Below are 20,312 nucleotides of genomic sequence, written 5' to 3' on the forward strand. Positions count from 1 at the left end.
TCTCCCTAGGTAACTCATTCCAGTGCTTCACCACCCTCCTAGTGAAATACTGTTTCCTAATATCCAACCTAGAACTCCCCCACTGCAACTAGAGACATTGCCCCTTGTTCTGTCATCTTTCCTCGATCTGCCGGCAATGCTCCTACTAATACAGCCCAATATGCCATTGGCCTTCTTGGCAACAAGGGCACACTCTTGAATCATATCCAGCCTCTTGTCCACTATGATCCCCAGGTCCCTTTCTGCAGAACTACTGCTTAGCCAGTTGGTCCCCAGCCTGTAGTGGTGCATGGGATTCTTCCGTCCTAAATGCAGGACTCTGCACTTGTCCTTGTTGAAACTCATCAGATTTCATTTGGCCCAATCCTCAAATTTATCTAGGTCACCCTGGACCCTATCCCTACTCTCCAGCATTTCTACCTCTCCCCCCAGTTTAGTGTAATCTGTGAATTTGGGGTGCAATCCATCCCATCATCCAGATCATTAATGAAGATATTGAATAAAACTGGCCCCAGGACCAATCCCTGGGGCACTCCACTTGTTCCCGGCTGCCAATTAGACATTGAGCCATTGATCACTACCCACTGAGCCTGACAATCTAGCCAGCTTTCTATCCACCTTATAGTCCATTCATCCAATCCATACATCTTGAACTTGCTAGCAAGAATACTGTGGCAGTCTGTATCAAAAGCTTTGCTAAAGTCAAGGTATATCATGTCCACTACTTTCCCCATATCCACAGAACCAGTTATCTCATCATAGAAGGCAATCAGGTTGGTCAGGCATGACTTGCCCTTAGGGAATCCATGTTGACTGTTCCTGATCACCTTCCTCTCCTCCAAGTGCTTCAAAATAGTTTTCTTGAGGACCTGCTCCATGATTTTTCCAAGGAGTGAGGTGAGGTTGATGGGTCCGTAGTTCCCCAGATTCTCTGTCTACCTTTTTAAAACATGGGCATTCTAGTTGCCTTTTTACAATCATCTAGGACCTCCCACGATTGCCACGAGTTTTCGCAGACAAGGTCAGCTCCCAGATTGCTGAACTGGCAGCACAATATGGGGAGGAGGTGAGCAGCCCTCACTGGTGAAAGAACCTGTTAAGGGAGGTGCAATTGCTGTCTATAAATACATCAGAAGAACAAATACCTGAGAGAGAGAGGAGCTATTTAAGTAAAACACCAATAGGACAAATGGATATAAACTGGCCATCAACAAGTTCAGGCTTGATATTAGGCAGAGATTTCTAAGCATCAGATGAGTGAAGGTCTGGAGCAGCATCCTAGGATGAGCAGTGGGGGCAAAAAACCTAACTGGCTTCAGGACTGAGCTTGATAAGTTTGTGGAGGGGATGGTATGATGGGACTGCCTACAATGGTGTGTAGCCTATTGGCAACTGCATGTAGCAAAAATCCCCAACAGCTGGAGATGAGACACTAAACAGCGAGGCTCTGAGATACTACAGAGAATTCTTTCCTAGGTATCTTCCTGATGGGTCTTGCCCACATGTTCAGGGTCTAACTGATAACTATATTTGGGGCCGGGAAGGAATTTCCCCTGGGTTAGGTTGGCAGAGACCCTGGGGTTTTTCACCTTCCTCTGCAGCATGGTTCACTTGCAGGTTTAAACTAATATAAATGGTGAATTCTCTGTAACTTGAAATCTTCAAACCACGATTTGAGGACTTCAGTAACTCAGCCAGAGGTTAGGGATCTATTACGGGAGTGAGTGAGTGAGCTTCTGTGACCTGCAAGGTGCTGGAAGTCAGACTAGATGATCAAGATGGTCCCTTCTGACTTCAGTAAATATATCTGAGTAGGAATATACAATTTTAAACCTAACCAGTGTCCCTTAAATGACTTGCTATGAGATGTCAGTATGTGTTAGTATTAGAGCTGAGTTGGTCTAATATTTATTTAATTTTCTTTCCTGATATAGGAATTAGATACAGTGCTCCTGTCAGATAATTTCTAAATTATTACCTGCAAAAAAAAATCTAGAGTTTTCAGTTGCCTGGAATCACAATTAAAGTTGCCGCCTCCCCCCCCAAAAAATCTGAAATGACACCCCTATGGGAAGGCATGGAACTTCCCCCACCCCCCATGCACAGCCCCATTGGCCTGACTGGAGCCGCCCCCACCAAATATAGAAATCATACTACACCTATAGGTTTGTCTTGCCCTCTGTCCTGTCTCAGAATGCAGCACAGACAGGCTCAGACACAGAGACTGCCCCCTGCAATCTTTGAAGGTGTGAGAGTGCCTAAACAATCTGAGAAAAGTCTGAACAAGTCCATCTCCAGGCTGTCTGAGCCTGTGTACATGACTCCAGTCCCCCACACTAGCCAGAGGTTGTTCGCCTAACAAATGGTTGTAGAGGAACAGTGGCCCTGAGTAGTCATATGGACAGTCAGGACAGTGCAATCAGACAGCTCAATCTCCAATTCAGACAGTTTCTGTGACTTACTTTCCACTTCTTTAGTGTGTTTAGCCCTTAGGCTCCTCATGGTCCTCTTTTCTTGGGTTTTCTTTGCAGCAAAGCACCTAGGGGAGTAATGGCCAGTAGTAGTCCCATCTTTCTCCTCTCCATTAGGAAGACAAGATTAAGTTGGAGCTAAAATACTGATTCCTGTGCCTACATTGTTGGTCATTCATCCCAACTATATCCCTATTTCGTTCTTTCCTTCCTCTGTCTGCAAGTCCAGTCATTTCTCATCCTTCTCTCCATCTGTCCCAGAACAATGATCTCATTGTCCCTCTTGTACACAATTCTCCTCTTTAATCTCAAGAACCAGGTCTTTTTTGCCTCATCAGTCTACCACTGACATGGGTCTTATTTTTCTTGGGCCTAGTGTGTGCAAAGGGTGGATAAAAAGACCCTTCCCCTGACTACCACCAGGGCCAGCCTTAGGGAAAATGGCAACCTGAGCGAACCTATATTTTGGTGCTTCAGACTCCTGTGGACATGGTGTCCCCCCTATTGCCTCTGGTCCCCAGGGGCTCCTCTCCCTCCCTTCACCCCAAAGGCCTGTTCCCCCTCCTGTGCCCCTGTGACGTTGTTGACCTGAACTGTGACCATATAGATCATTTTTTCAACCACTGTTATATATTTGCAGCGAATATTGTACAAAGGTTGTCGAGTGAGGTGTCTATGACAAGGTTATGATTTGCTGGTTATGATTATTCTAGCTGTATGCATCAGTTTTGTATTTAAAGTCACAAGTATTGGCTCTATACTGTCTGTAGTTCAAACTTGTGCTATGCTTCTGGGTGAGACCCCCAGACAAGTTGGCATCAGCACGACCTCGCCTGCATGATGGCCGATTAAGGACATTGGCTATACAACTGACCCATTGAGAGAAGGCAGATACACCTTGTGACTCAGCAAGGCATGCCTATGGACAGAATTCTAAGGCTTTCAAGCCATGGCTGGGCAGCTTGTATTTGAGACAAAGGAAGCACAAGCCACATGGCAGAGGATATAAAAGGCCCTGGAAACTTCTCCATTTTGTCTTCAATCCTGCTTCTTACTTCTGGAGGAACCTTACTACAAACTGAAGCTCTGAACAAAGGACTGAATGACTCATCCCAGCTGTGGATGTACTCCAAAGACTTGATTTGAACCTGCAGTTTATTCTATCACAAAAGCTTGAACCAAGAACTTTGCCATCACTGTATGTAATTGATTCCATTTAACCAATTTTAGCTCTCATGTATATTTCTTTTTTTTATGAATAAATCTTTAGATTCTAAAGGATCAGCAACAGTGTGCTTTGTGGGTAAGATCTAATAGTATATTGACCTGGGTTTGCGGTTTGGTCCATTGGGATCAGGAGAACCCTTTTTCTTTTACTGAGGTATTAGTTTTCATAACCATTCACCCCCATAACAAGTGGCACCGCTGGTGATACTGTGAAACTGTAGTGTCTAAGGGAATTGCTTCTATGACTTCTGGTTAGCCAGTGGGGTAAAACCAAAGTCCTCTCTGTTGGGCTGGTTTGGTGTGCCTTAAAATTGGAGAAACTCCAGCCTTGGGCTGTAACTGACTTGCTCTAAGCAATTTGTCCTGAATAGGTACTCTCAGTTGTGTACCACCAAACCCAGAATATTTACAGCCCCTAATGCCTGCAATGCCCCCGCCCCATCATTCCTAACCCCTGCATCCTCCTCCTGCACCCACATGGGGAAACTGACCTGGATGCACAAAGCAGCTGGCATTGCTGCTCACTACCCCATCCCAGACTGCTGCTCCTCTGCCCCACATACCCCTAAGAGGCTGTGAGGGGGGACTGAGGGGCAACATCAGGACTCCTTGCATCCAGGTCACTTTTCCCGCCTGGATTGTGTAATGAGAGGGCACGAGAGCAGCAGCTCCAAATGCCTCACAGCACAGCCCAATTGGGAAAAGTGACCTGGATGCTGGGAGCCCTGGTGTGTGTGTTGCGTGGGGGAGGGGGAGCAGAAAGGGGGAAACTGTGTGAGAGAGACTGTGTGTGAGCGAGTGTGTATGTGGGTAAAAACAGCTAACAAAAGCCAAAACTGGCCAAAACACCAGCCATGTGCTGCTTCCCACAAGAAGGGAACCATCACACTATTTCATCCTTCACATTTCTCATATGAACTACCGGGGCTTGAATTAAATTTTTGTATGAAATTGGGGCAAATTTAAGAATTGTTTAAAACATTTTAAAAATAAGAAATATGAAAAACAGTTTATTTACAGTGTCATTATTCATACTAGTCTTGCTCGTCCTTCCCCCACAGGCAGAGAGGCACAGAGACTAGGCTCAGGACCAGCTGTGCCCCCAAAAGACCAGGCCAATCCTCCAATTTAGGCCAGACCCATATCCCTCCCCAAACTGGACTCAACCCACATCCCTTCCCAGACTAAATGGACCCGACCTGCATCCCTCCCTCGATCAAACCCCCTGAATTGGATCAGACCCACATTTCCTCCCCCCCAGACCAAACTGAACCAGACCCACATCCCTCTCCATCCCTCTCCAACAGGAAGTGGGGAAATGGGATACCAGAAGGAAGCACGAGCAGGAGAGTGCAAGGGGGAGGACTCCTGTCTCAGACCGAGAAAGCGGGACAATCAGCGAGTTATCTTAAGTGCCAATACACAAATGCAAGAAGCATGGGAAACAAGCAGGAAGAACTGGAAGTCCTGGCACAGTCAAGAAAGTATGATGTGATTGGAATAAAGAGACTTGGTGGGATAACTCACAAGACTGGAGTACTGTAATGGATGGATATAAACTGTTCAGGAAGGACAGACAGGGCAGAAAAGGTGGGGGAGTTGCATTGTATGTAAGGGTGAATGTACACTACAGGATTATTCTGATTTTACATAAACCGGTTTTATAAAACAGATTGTATAAAGTCGAGTGCACGCGGCCACACAAAGCACAATAATTCGGCGGTGTGAATCCATGTACCGAGGCTAGTGTCAATTGCTGGAGCGTTGCACTGTGGGTAGCTATCCTGTAGCTATCCCATAGTTCCCACAGTCTCCCCCACTCATTGGAATTCTGGGTTGAGATCCCAATGTATGATGGTGCAAAAACAATGTCGTGGGTAATTCTGGGTAAATGTCGTCACTCATTCCTTCCTCCGTGAAAGCAACGGCAGACAATCATTTCATGCCCTTTTTCCCTGGATTGCCCTGGCAGATACCATAGCATGGCAACCATGGAGCCTGTTTTGCCTTTTGTCACTGTCACCGTGTGTGTACTGGATGCTGCTGACAGAGGCGGTACTGCAGTGCTACACAGCAGCATTCATTTGCCCTTGCAAGGTAGCAGAGACGGTTACCATCCCTATTGTACCATCTGCCATGCCATTGTAAATTGGCAATGAGATGCCGGTTATCAGTCATTCTGTACCACCTGCTGCTGTCATGGGTGCTCCTGGCTGGCCTTTGCTGAGGTCTGCTGGGTGCGCAAGGACAAAAATGGGAATGACTTCCTGGGTCATTCCCTCCTTTATGTTTTATCTAAAAATAGAGTCAGTCCTGCCTAGAATATGGGGCAAGTGTACTAGAGAACCAGTGTACCAGAGAGCACAGCTGCTCCATGTCAGATCCCACAGACATGAGGAGCTGCATGCCATTCTAGGGGATGCCCCTGCAACAACCCCACCCGTTGCTTCCCTCCTCCCCCAACCCTCCTGGGCTACTGTTGCCGTTTCCTCCCATTTGTGTGATGAAGTAATAAAGAATGCAGGAATAAGAAACACTGACTTTTTAATGAGATAAAATGAGGGGGAGGCAGCCTCTAGCTGCTATGATAGTCCAGGCAGGACATTAAATGGTGGGAGAGAGAGAAGCCCAGCATCACGCTGCTATGATAGTCCAGGCAGTACAGAATCTTTTCTTTAGACATGAAAGGGGGGGGCTGATGGAGCTCAGCCCCCAGTTGCTATGATGAAGACAGTTACCAGCCGTTCTGTACCATCTGCCGGGAATGACCAGAAGTCACTCCTATTTTTACCCAGGCGCCCCCAGCCAACCTCACCGAGGCCAGCCAGGAGCACTCACAGGATGATGAGGACGGCTATCGGTCATTTTGTACTGTACGATCTGCCACTGGGGAGGGGAGGGGAGAGGATGCTGCTGTTCAGTGCCGCAGCACCGCGTCTACCAACAGCATGCAGTAGACATAGTTACATTGAAAAAAGTCAAGAAACGATTTTTTTCCCTTTTCTTTCAAGGGGAGAGGAGGGGTAAATTGACGAGATATACCCTGAACCACCCCGGACAATGTGTTTGACGCTACAGGCATTGGGAGCTCAGCCAAGAATGCAAATGCTTTTCAGAGACTGCAGGGACTGTGGGATAGCTGGAGTCCTCAGTAGCCCCTCCCTCCCTCCGTGAGCATCCATTTGATTTGATAGCTGCTTTCAACTACCTGAAAGTGGGTTCCAAAGAGGATGGATCTAGACTGTTCTCAGTGGTACCCGATGACAGAACAAGGAGTAATGGTCGCAAGTTGCAGTGGGGGAGGTTTAGGCTGGATATTAGGAAAAACTTTTTCACTGTAAGCTTTTTAATGTAAGCATGTTTTTACAGGTTAAAGAAAAGCTATGAGCAGGAACTAGCTTAGTTTACTTTTAAAAAATCAACACTGTGATACAATTTAAATAAAGATTTGTTTTTAATTTTTTTGAGTATTAAGAAAAACCCTGTAAAATATTTTGTCATTTGTGAAGAAATACATTTCTGGGGAATATAACATCTCCAGTTTCTAATGTATGTTATAACTTTTAAAAGTTACAATCCATAGCTTTCTAAAGGATAAAGGGCAGAGAGAAGAATAAGGATGTCAATATACAAAACACATTCATAATAAAAATAAAATTTATCCAATTTCAGATTTTTAATTGCTTAAAGGAAAAGGTGAAAAATAAAGGCTTAATATATTAAATATTCATTTACAGGGCAGTTTTACGATAAACATTAAAAGTTTAAAAGGCAACTCTGTGCTTTTGTAATTGCATGAAGGACTGTTCCTATCTGAAGAAACAAATCCCCTTCTGCTTTTTTTCAAAAAATTGTTAAGTTTTGCAACAAAATAATTTTTTATTAGAAATAAAACTGTGGTTTTAAACATCACACTTGGAAGGCAGCATTTTGTAATGAAGAGGCTCTCTTTGGTTTCAAGTCAAGGCCTTTTAGTAATTTTTTTCATTTACATAAGTGCTTTTTCTGTGAAAAATTCAAAGATTTTTATGCTGTGATATTCTTTTGCTCAATAAATTGTTTTTAGCAAAGGACTAATTAAATAAAATGAGAATTAAAATAAAGTTCTAAAATAAATTATGCACTCTTTTTAAAATCAAATACATCTTAAGCTGTTTTATAATGAGGTTATCAGCATATGCCCAATGTGCCCTGTCATTTGATGGCATTGTCATTAGCCAGGTGGAGAGCTGTTAGCCCGTCAAAGAAACAAGTCAGTGGGCACTCATTGAGGATATGCGACATAGTCTGAAGTTGACAACAGCTGCATCATTGGTCATTAGAAAAACCCCATTTAAAGAAATTGGCTGCACAGTTGCTCTGTCCTCTTTGAAATTGGTTCAGAGATGACCACAGATGACTTGGCAGGTCAAAACATGGTGGACTGATAGTTGGGTCAATGACGAGAAAGTGATTAACAACTGTCATAGAGTTTACCATTCATTGCGCCAAGCAGCTTCCACCATATCCTGGAGCAGCATAAATTAACATAAAGGGTGTCTAGAAGAAGAGGTCTGTGTACAAAGGCAGGTTGCTGTTTTCACAGGTCTTAGCCAGCAGCATGACAGAAGCTTTCCGTGATGAATGTGGCTTGGTGCTGTTACTAAGTATCGGTAGCCATGGCAATGGAGTTGCCTATAAAATCCCAATAACAATACGCATAGATTTGTTAAATTATGGGTTATTAAAGACATTGCAATAACAGGCTATTTTAAACTAAAAAAAAAGTTTTCTGGGATCCTCCTATAGATTAATTTTTAACATTTTTGAGAGGTTTAGTTCCCCTTTTAGCACTATAAATTATGAGAGAGAGAAAACTGAATGCAGAGTTGAAAAAAATGTTGATATACTCCTAAGTAAAATGTCTGACTCTATAGGGGACAATGAAATTGTAAGACAAAATATTATTTTGTGTGTGACATGTATTTTATACAAGTGTTTAAAAAAAATCAATAATTTCTTTCTTTCTAAATAAGACGAATTTTGAATTTTCACAAGACTTACTAAGAGGATTCGCAAATTTTGGTAAGATGCTTAATCTTTTACAGAATTGTGATTTGTTTTTAAAATAAATGTTTTTAAAGATTTTTTTTTTTTGGTAATTTAGATCAAGATAGCAGTCAAATGCAACCTGGCTGTTTTGTTTTGTTTTGATGAGTTTGCAACTTTGAAATAACTGTTTCAGAATTAATGCTTTTCTTTTTTAATGGAATTAGAGCAAGATGATATGCAAATTCAAACAACTAATGTATTTCCTCAAGGCTATAAGTGTTATTGCTATTAGTTTTTATTTGTGCAATAGCATAATATTAAACATCAAACCGATTGAAATAACCAGAACTTTGCATGTATTAGCGGGTTGGTAAAGAGTTTTTTGTTTTGTTGACTGGCTTTTGAAATAACTATTTTCAAGTTTGTTTTTAATTGAAAAAATATGTGGAAGGCTTAAACGGAGTTAAAACAATTGCCATTACTAACAATAGGGAGTTTTGTATAATATAAAATACATGAATTGAGCATGCTGCCTTCTGTAGAGATAAAAGAAAGTTTTGCCTTCTTTCTCCTGCCCCTCTCCCATTTTTTCAGTTTGGTTTTGCTTCTCTTAAAATTAATTTGAAATAGACATGTTTAAAATATTTATATTATAATTTGTAAAAAGAAAGTGGCCTATGAGTTTACATTAATGCAGGAATTTGGTAGGAATAAAAGTGGGAGAGATTTAAAAGACTGAGAAGATTAGCAAAGGGACTTAAAAAAGCCAGAATACTTTTGAGAAAAAGGAGATACTCACAAAATTTGCCCAGTCTAAAAAGGGAAATAGACCCATTTAATACAGGATCAGACTTCAAAGAGAAACTGCTGAGCTTCAGTTTACCTTCAAATTTGACATCATCAGCTCAGGATTAAACAAAGACTGTGAATGGCTAGCCAACTTCAAAAGCAGTTTCTCCTCCCTTGGTGTTCACACCTCAACTGCTAGAAGAGGCCCTCATCCTCCTTGATTGAACTAACTTCGTTATCTCTAGCCTGCTTCTTGCTTGCATATATATACCTGCCCCTGGAAATTTCCACTACATGCATCCGACGAAGTGGGTATTCACCCACGAAAGCTCAAGCTTCAATACATCTGTTAGTCTATAAAGTGACACAGGACTCTTTGCTGCTTTTACAGATCCAGACTAACATGGCTACCCCTCTGATACTTGACACCATTTAATACAGAACTTGAAGAACTGGCCATTGACACCCACTTCTGAAGGAGCAGAGTATTACATTCCTGATGCATCTGAGGCGTTTCCTCAGGTGTATTTGAAATGTGTGAGACACTGGATAAGATCTCAAAGAGTACTTAACGCTTGAGTATTTTCAAGAATTTAATTTTGCTAACTTGGACAATCATTCACAGCACTATTCAAAATTTGTTACATGATTTTAATCCCCAAATGGGCCTGAAGTTTTTGTACAGCTTCACGTAGATGCTCTGGGGCTAAACCACCCTCTCTTTACTATGGGTGGTGCATGACTCTTGCATTTGGCGGGGGTCTCACCTCTACTCAGCCTCCTCCTCCCAAGGTCCCACCTGCACTCCACCCCTACTTCACCCAGAGGCCCCACCTGTGCTTGATCTCTTCCCCCAAAACCCTGCCCCGACTCTTCCTGGCCCCACTCCACCCCCTCCCCAAGGCCCACCAGCCTGCCACTCATGCCTCTCTGTGGGAGAGGGCACAGAGGCGTGAGCAGCAGGCAGAGCTGCCCTCAGGGAAAGAGATGGAGCAGGGGCAGGAAGAGGTAGAGCAGGACTGCAGCCCCATGGTGGTGCGTGGGTTGGCCATGGTCCAGGCCCCAGTGGTCCCCCCACTTCTTGGGAGCTTCCAGCAGCAGCGCTCCAAAGGTGTTACTATTAAAATAATGTATCATGAAAGAGGGGATTGGCAATTTTTTCACAACAGTGGACAGAGCACCAAAATCATGGTGTTTTTACATGACAAACATTATTACAGTATCCTAAATATCAAAGCCTTCATAGGAGCACAATATTTGTCCTGCCATGCCATGTACAGCCATAAACACCAGCATGCCTGTAAAGACCACTGCTATACATGTATTAGCACAGAATGCCTTGAGTGTATGGGAAAATATGAAATGTCCCAGCTACAAACTATTTTGCAGATCCAAGGCTGTTTAGAAAGACACACAACTCAGGCAGCAGACAGTAGAGTTCACTGTAAAACTAGAAGTCTTTGCAATAAGTCTGGCTTCTACAATCATCATTGGCATAAAAGCAAGAAGACGGGAAGCATAGATGGTCATGAGTATATATGCATAATATTTACTCTCTAGAAGAGGAGGATTATGTCTTTTATGACTTTGAATGCATACAAGAAACAAAAGGTACATGTACTAAATTATATCTATGCCATTTAGATAAAGAAACCAGCTGGGAATTTGATGGGAAAGAACGGGTCAGTGACTTTGTTCGAACTTTGTAGACAAATGATTCACTTTTATTGCTCATAATTCTAAAGGTTATGACAGTTATTTCATCCTTAGACAATTAATTTTAAAAATTGTCATCAGTACTGTGACACAGGGTGGAAAACCAGTGCACATGACAGTGGGGGACTTAGAAATCAGATTTACAGATTCTTTAAATTTTCTGCTCATGAAACTCAGCAAGTTACAAAAGGCGCTGTGTTTTGAAGATGTCAAGGGGTATTTTCCACCACGCCCGCTTTTAAAAAGAAACAACACACCACTGAAAACCATAACTATGTGGGCCCTATGCCTGAGTAGAACACATGATGACAGGGGAAAAAATGAATTTCTAACTGGTACCAATACAATCACAAGAATGAATTGGATCTTCAGAAAAAAAACTGCACTATTACCACTAGAAAGATGTTGAAATTTTGTGAAGCCTTGTGACTGGTTCAGAAAAGAAGTCATGAAAATGACCAAGAAGCAGGTTGTTAAAAATCCAGGGCAGGAGAGTGAGGCAGTGGTGACAAAGCGTATGGACTCCTTTCCTTTCAATATACTATATTAACATCAGTATACATGGCCATGTACCAGTTAAATTTTTTAAAACCACAAAGCAAAGCACTTTTGCCATTAGACAATTATCATAAGAGCAATACAGCAGGGCACAGACAATCAAGGAAGTTTTTGGAGAGTGTTGGGGACAACTTTTCAGTGCAAGTGCTGGAGGAACCAACTAGGGGCCATGCCCCTCTTGACCTGCTGCTCACAAACAGGGAAGAATTGGTAGGGGAAGTAGACGTGGGTGGCAACCTGAGCAGCAGTGACCATGAGATCGTCGAGTTCAGGATCCTAACAAAAGAAGAGCAGCAGAATATGGACCCTGGACTTCGGAAAAGCAGCCTTTGACCCCCTCAGTGAACTAATGGCAGGATCCCCTGGGAGGGTAATATGAGGGGCAAAGGAGTCCAGGAGAGCTGGCTATATTTTAAAGAATCCTTATTGAGGGCGCAGGAACAGACCATCCCGATGTGCAGAAAGAATAGCAAATATGGCAGGCAACCAGCTTGGCTTAACAGAGAAATCTTTGGTGAGCTTAAACACAGCAAGAAAGCTTACAAGAAGTGGAAACTTGGACAGATGACTAGGGAGGAGTGTAAAAATATTGCTCGACCATGCTGGGGTGTAATCAGGAAGGCCGTAGCACAACTGGAGTTGCAGCTAGCAAGGTAAATGAAGGGTAACAAGAAGGGTTTCTACAGGCAAGTTAGCAACAACATGGTGGTCAGGGAAAGTGTGGGACCCTTACTGAAGAGGGAGGCAACCTAGTGACAGATGATGTGAAAAAAGTTGAAGTACTCAATGCTTGTTTTGCCTCCATCTTCACAGACAGGGTCAGCTCCCAGACTGCTGCATTGGTCAGCACAGTTTGGGGAGGAGGTGAGTAGCCCTCAATGGTGAAAGAACGGATTAAGAACTATTTAGAAAAGCTGGACATACACAAACAACGCATCCGAGGGTGCTAAAGTAGTTGGTGGATGTGATTGCAGAGCCATTGGCCATTATCTTTGAAAACTTGTTGCAATCAGGTGGAGGTCCCGGTCCTGGAATCTCCATCCTGAGAGGTTTTTAAGGCTGACTTGACAAAGCCCTGGCTGGGATGATTTAGTTGGGGTTGGCCGTGCTTTGAGCAGGGGGTTGGACTAGATGATCTCCTGAGATCTCTTCCAACCCTAATCTTCTATGATTCTATGAAACTACCTGTATGAAAGTAAAAGGAATCATGCTCAACTTGTGGCAGAGTGAGAAAATTTTAAATCTGAGATTTTAAAAGTCCTCCTTCACAACTACTGTTTGAACCCAAAAGGTGAGAGCCCAAAAGCGTTTGTGGTACAGGAGCCTGGGACCATGAGGGTGAAGACGTATTGGCTGATGAAGACAAGAACGCTTAAAAAAAAGTCATTTATGACAAAAAACCCTCGAGGAAGTTTTTAAAACCTTGCCATACAGGTATCGATTATTATGCAGACCCATATCCAGCTTGTTCATCCCTTCTCCTTTTTTCTTTGTGGCCCTTTAAATTCAGGAAAATCTATTTTTTATAAAACAATTGTTAGAAAATAGTAATAGACTTATTCTGCATGACTGAAAATATTGTGTGGTGTTTTACTTGTTGACAACTGTTGTATAAAGAGTTGTTATATAAATTTCTATGTATCACATTTTTGGAAGGTTTATCAGATACTTTTGATTATGAAGCTTACTGCCTGATCATAAAATGACTATGATGACTACGGCCAACTTGAGTCTGCTTCCAAATGTGGTGAAATCGAAAAAGCCTTTACAAAATATGTACACCACAGGAACCTAAGTACATTGTGTAAAATGTGTTTTGCCAGGGAAAAAAGAGCTGTACAATTAATTTAAATAAGAAGTATATGTTTTTCTTTAAAAACCTGGGCAATAAACAGCAAACTTCTACCCTTGCAGTTTGCGCCCTAATAAGACAATTCTTTTTGGAGGCTTTTGCAGATGTTACCCAAAAAAAAAAAAAAAGAGTTGATACCAGGTGATGGATTCAAATGCATCAACACCCAAACCCTATGGGCTGAAAACAGGCCTTTTCCTCCCAGAATGGTTCTGTGTATAATTTTTTTAAAAAGCCCATAAAAGTTGTAATTTTTACCAAGCTCCACCATTTTAAGAAAGGTTGTCCCCCTGACAACTATTTCTAGTCATGTCCAGAGAAACCTAGCTCTTTTTAAATTGCTTATTAAAGCCAGCCAACATCAGAGAAAGGGTATTTTGTGCTCTACCTCTAATGACCATCTCAGTGACCATCTCAGAAATAGTTCTCAATACTTTAAAAGGAAATGACACACAAGCAAATACTAAAAAGAAAACAAAGGTTTATTAAAAAACTGAGTAATTTTTTTTAAAAGGCTGATTGTAAAAAAGTCTAGGGGCTTTATTGGCCCTTTGTTTATCTTAGCTCTCCCCCTACTATCAGGACTTTTATATAATTGATAATGGAATATGTTGAAAAAATAAATATATCTGGTTCCAAGTCATCAACTAGAACAAATGAGAGTGGCCTCTAGTGGCAAAGGAAGTATCCAAACCACAGCAACTCACCAACTGGATTCTGAGATGAAAGACATTCCACTAAGATCTGATTTATGAAAAGACTAAACTTTACGACAGAGTCCTTCTAAAATACCTGGTATTTGCCAAGCAAAGTTAAGCAGAAAAAATGAAAATATGTTTCTTCCTCCTCAAGCAGGGCTGGTGGCAGGTTTTTTGCTGCCCTAAGCCAAAAAAAAAAGTCAGAATGTCGGCCCTTGAAAAATGCCACCCCAAGCACATGTTTGGGATGCTGGTGCCTAGAGCCGGCCCTGTCCTCAAGTAAGGGCAAAATCAGCCTCCTGAAGTTGAGCAGGGGGAGGGTGGGAGGGTTAGGCTTTAAGCTTTGTCATTTAGGACATACTGGAGGTGGAAAATGCCCACTATAAGAAAAAATGCTGAAATAGCCCATTTCTTGTTTTGGTGGACTTTTTTTGGTGGTATGGAGATTGTGGAATCTAACATGCTTGATATAGTTAGGGGGTTACCAGTACTCACTCTCTCTCTAACAAGAGACAGCCTAAAGGAATGGTTGTTTTTATGAAAGCCAGGGCAGCTGAATGTACCTATTTCCCTTGTGGGTTACAGCAGCAACAGAGAGAATATAGAATATAGAATGGCTAGAACCTACCAGGGCAGATAAGCACAGATCATGCCTTTCAGAAACATTTAAAAGGCCCAACTGACTATTTGAACAGAAACCCATGTGTGTTTTACTTGTTTTTAATACATCTTTAGACTCAAAACAAGAAAGACAGGTCTGGACGTGTTGAAATGAGTTTGGGGCATCTCTGCATATGCCTGACTTTTTTCTTTTACAAGCAGCACCACCATGTGGTCATTTTCTGGTAAATCATCTGTATACAATTTTAAAATCTGATAAACCCTTTTCTATGTTTCTTTAAAATAATATTATACAATGATATCCACAGGTTACTGCAAGGGGGTCTTGTAGCTGTCTCTGGTGAAACACAGAGTTACAGATTTAGAAAGTCATGAGAGCTTTAGGAAAGAAGTTACTCTCTGGGGAAAATTCATGGGAGTCAAAAACTCTCCTGGCCCATGTTTTGCTGGCTGAGGGAGCACACCGCGGCGGGGAGGGCAGAATTCATGGCTGTAGAAGAATCCCTACCCAAGGCCACCACAGCCAGTGCCGCAGTGAAGGCAGAAGCAATGTACGTGATAGTTGTGGGGGTGGATGGTGAAGCAAGCTGGGGGGGCAACAGTATCAATTGGGGGCCCCCTCCTGAGGTCTCTCCCACCATCTAGGAAAAGGGAATGGGAGTAGCAGTGAACACTGGAGGGGGGCAAGGATAGAACAAGAAGCAATGGGCTTAAACTGCAGCAAGGGAGGTTTAGGTGGGACATTAGGAAAAAGTTCCTAACTGTCAGGGTGGTTAAACACTGGAATAAACTGCCTAGGGAGGTTGTGGAATCTCCGTCTCTGGAGATATTTAAGAGTAGGTTAGATAAATGTCTATCAGGGATGGTCTAGACAGTATTTGGCCCTGCCATGAGGGCAGGGGACTGGACTTGAATCTATGAAATTCTAAGGCTCAGAACATCAGTACTTGACTGATAAGTAACCCTATTCAGGTATTCTGTGTTAGACTCTAACTAATAATCCGTGATGTCTCTGTCTATAAACTCCAGATAGTCTCAGAAACCATCCCTTTTACATATATATATATATATCTATATATATATCTAGGAAACTGATAAGGAATGATTGTTACAGCAAATTTTTCCTATTAGGGAATCCATAGGGAACAATGATGATGGGTAGGGCCCTACCTAATTCACAGTCCATTTTGGTCAATTTCAGTGTCATAGAATTTTTAAAAAATGTAGATTTCATGATTTCAGCTATTTAAATCTGAAATTTTCATGGTGTTGTAAGTCTAGAGTCCTGACCCAAAAAGGAGTTGTGGGTGGTGCAGTCACAAGGTTATTGTAGACAGGGTTGCAGTACTGCCACCCTTACTTCTGCACAGCTGCTGGTGGTGGTGCCACCTTCAGAGCTGGGCAGCTGGAGAGTGGTTGCTGTTGGCTGAGAGCCCAGCTCTGAAGACAGAGCTGTTCCCAGCAGCAGTGCAGAAGTAAGGATGGCATGGTATGGTATTGCCACTCTTACTTGTGTGCAGAGCTGGGCCCTCAGTCAGCAGCCGCCACTCTCCAGCCGCCCAGCTCTGAAGGCAGCAGTGCAGAAGGGTGGTATATACCGGAAATCCACTGACCGCTATACTTACTTACATGCCTCCAGCTTCCATCTAAGACACACCACACGATCCATTGTCTACAGTCAAGCTATAAGATACAACCGTATTTGCTCCAATCCCTCAGACAGAGATAAACACCTACAAGATCTCTATCAAGCATTCTTAAAACTACAATACCCACCTGCTGAAGTAAAAAAACAGATTGACAGAGCCAGAAGAGTACCCAGAAGCCACCTACTACAGGACAGGCCCAACAAAGAAAATAACCAGAACGCCACTAGCCATCACCTACAGCCCCCAACTAAAACCTGTCCAGCACATCATCAAAGATCTACAACTTATCCTTAAAGATGATCCCTCACTCTCACAGATCTTGGTAGACAGGCCAGTCCTCGCTTATAGACAGCCTCCCAACCTGAAACAAATACTCACCAGCAGCCGCACACCATACAACATAAACACTAACCCAGGAACCTATCCTGGCAACAAAGCCCGATGCCAGCTCTGTCCACATATCAATTCAAGTGACACCATCAGAAGACCTAATCACATCACCCACACCATCAGGGGTTCGTTCACCTGCACATCTACCAACGTGATATATGCCATCATGTGCCAGCAATGCCCCTCCCCTCTGCCATGTACACTGGCCAAACTGGACAGTCTCTTCGCAAAAGAATGAATGGACACAAATCTGACATCAAGAATCATAACATTCAAAAACCAGTGGGAGAACTTCAACCTGTCTAACCACTCCGCGACAGACTTGAAGGTGGCAGTTTTGCGACAAAAAAACTTCAAAAACAGACTCCAAAGAGAGACTGCTGAACTCGAATTAATATGCAAATTAGACACAATTAACTCAGACCTTAACAGAGACTGGGAATGGCTGGGTCATTACACTAATTGAATCTATTTCCCTATGTTAAATTCTCCTCACACCTTCTATGGGTCATCTTAATTATCACTTCAAAAGCCTTTTTTCCCCTGCTGACGATAGCTCATCTCAATTGATTAGACTCTTCCTGTTGGTATGCATACTTCCATCTTTTCATGTTCTCTGTATGTATAAATATCTCCTGTGTGTGTGTTCCATTCTGTGCATCTGAAGAAGTGAGCTGTAGCTCACTAAAGCTCATGCTGAAATAAATTTGTTAGTCTCTAAGGTGCCACAAGTACTCTTGTTCTTTTTGCGGATACAGACTAACACGGCTGCTACTTTGAAACACTGTATAATATTGGCACCCTTACTTCTGTGCTGCTGGTGGCAGGGCATCGCCTTCAAAGCTGGATGCCTAGCCGCCAACTGCTGCTCTCGGGCCACCCAGCTCTGAAGACAGTGCAAAAGGGTAGCAATACTGCAGCCCCTCTAAAATAACCTTTCAACCCCCCCTGCAATTCCCTTTTGAGTCAGGACCCCCAATTTGAGAAATGCTGGTCTCGCCCATGAAGTCTGTATAGTATAAGGTAAAAGCACACAAAACAGCAGATTTCACCATGGGAGACCAGATTTCACCATCCATGACGCGTTTTTCATGGCTGTGAATTTGGTAGGGCCCTAATAATGGGGGAAGAAGACCCCACTAAAAGATATTCTATGTTATTTTGAAGAATTGTTAGTCCTCTCAGCTGTTAATAATTATATCTTCACATACAAATCAGGAAAAATGATAATCTATAGAAATGACATCAGAATATATCAGGAGGTAGCCGTGTTAGTCTGTATCCACAAAAACAACAAGGAGTCTGGTGGCATCTTAAAAACAAACAGATTTATTTGGGCATATTTGGGTAAAATAACCTCACTTCTTCTGACGAATGGAGTGCTCTTAATGTATCATTTTGGAATGCCTGCACTTGTAATTTTCACTCCATGCATCAGAAGAAGTGAAGTTTTTTACCCACAAAAGCTTGTGCCCAAATAAATCTATTAGTCTTTAAGGTGCCACTAGACTCCTTGTTGTTTTTATCAGAACACATGTTTCTTTTGGCAAAGTGGATCTCATTTTCAAAAACTCTATATAATGACACTTTGTTAGAACTTAATTGGGGAATGAAACTGCATGTCCTTCCAGTTACAGTGAAGAAGAGACACAGACCATGCCAGACCAATCGAGGCCATGCCAGACTGGACCGGCTTCTCTGGCGGTGATTTAAAGGGCCCAGGGCTCCAGCCAATGCAGGGAGCCCCTGGCCCTTTAAATCACCACCGGAGCTCCAGCAGCCGGGCTAGGGCATGGATTTAAAGGGCCCAGAGCTCCTGCCTCTGTAGGGAGCCCTGGGCCCTTTAAAGCAGAGCTCTGGAGGCATGTTAAAGGGCCCAGGGGACTAGGAGCTCGGGGCGAATTAAAGGGCCTGGGGCTCCAGCCATCGCAGAGCACTGGGCCCTTTAAATCATGTCTGGAGCCCTGCTGCCACTACCCCAGCCCTAGCCCGAGCCCTGCTGCCCCAGGGTAGCAGCAGCAGGGCTCCCACAGTGATTTAAAGGGCCCAGAGCTCTGCGATGGAGCCCCAGGCCCTTTAATTCACCTCGAGCTCCTGGCCCCCTCTGCAGCTGGTAGCTCTGGAGTAATTTAAAGGCCATGGGGCTCCCAGCCACAGGTGGAGTCCCAGGGCCTTTAAATCATGAAAGGCTCCATCTCTTCCAGTTGAGGCCATGCCTCTTCTAGTTGAGGCCATGTCCCCTCTCAGGACTCCGGCATACCGGTAAGTCCTTTAAGTTACTTTCACCCCTGGTGATAATGCATCTATTCTTTCTGTATTCTGTATAGTGCTGTACTAATCTCTGATTGATGATAACCATTGATTACATAATTCCAATTGAGCCTGTTATTTGACAATCTTTAGTTGTCAATAATTCAGCAATGCAGCAAATTGGTGACCCTGATTTTATTGTTAATAACACTATCATTTGGATCCAGATTACCTGAGACAGTGACCTACATTTTCCAGTAAATGTTAAGAACTGCTTACAGTTTTTCTCTACTGTTTTAAAGCCTGAATGCATAGCACATTCCAGCATTTGGCAGTAAAGTATCTTGGGGGGAAAGAATAAAGATTAAGATCGTAACAAGAAAACCTTGAAATAGGCTAAATAAAAAAAAATGTTCCTCAACAGGGGGAAAGCCCTCGAGAATTTTATAATAAACTATGTTATTAAACAAGGAACCACTTTATTTGCATTAAAAGTAATTGATTAAAGTAATCTTTAGATATAAGTTGTTTGAAGAAGAGAGAGGGGAAAAGGTAGAAAAGGGGAAGAGAAACAGTTAAAAGCCACGGCTATATAGGCATGGCTAAAAGGCATGTAACCTCCATGGCTTTAAAATAATATGGTTTGTAAAATGAAGACAAAAATGAGGGAATTAGGATACAATTTGCAAGCAGAAAAAGAGCAAAATAAGGAATTAAAACAGCTGGAGAGTGTCAGTAGTTTAGACACCTCCTTGTCTTGTCATTTGCAGGAGGCAAAGGATAAAATTGGGCATTGCAGGAACAAATTAGTCAGAAGACAAAAGTTGGAAAGAGCAAGCTGCAGAGTTGAAGAGTGCATACAAGTTAGTGCAGGGTCAAGTTACAGCAGCAAGATTTGGGTGAAGTTGCGGGGTCAAGGGGACTATGCCGGGGGGGTCCAAGTGAAGGTGGTTGGGGCTCAGCAGCGGGTGTCTAGGTGGAAGCTCAGTGGGGGGGCATGGTTGCAGGGGAGGTGGAGTTCATTTGGGTGGAGGTCCAGGTGGAGCTGGTTGTGCCTCAG

This window comes from Gopherus evgoodei, chromosome 2, assembly GCF_007399415.2.
Source record: "Gopherus evgoodei ecotype Sinaloan lineage chromosome 2, rGopEvg1_v1.p, whole genome shotgun sequence".
In the NCBI taxonomy this organism is placed as follows: Eukaryota; Metazoa; Chordata; order Testudines; family Testudinidae; genus Gopherus; species Gopherus evgoodei.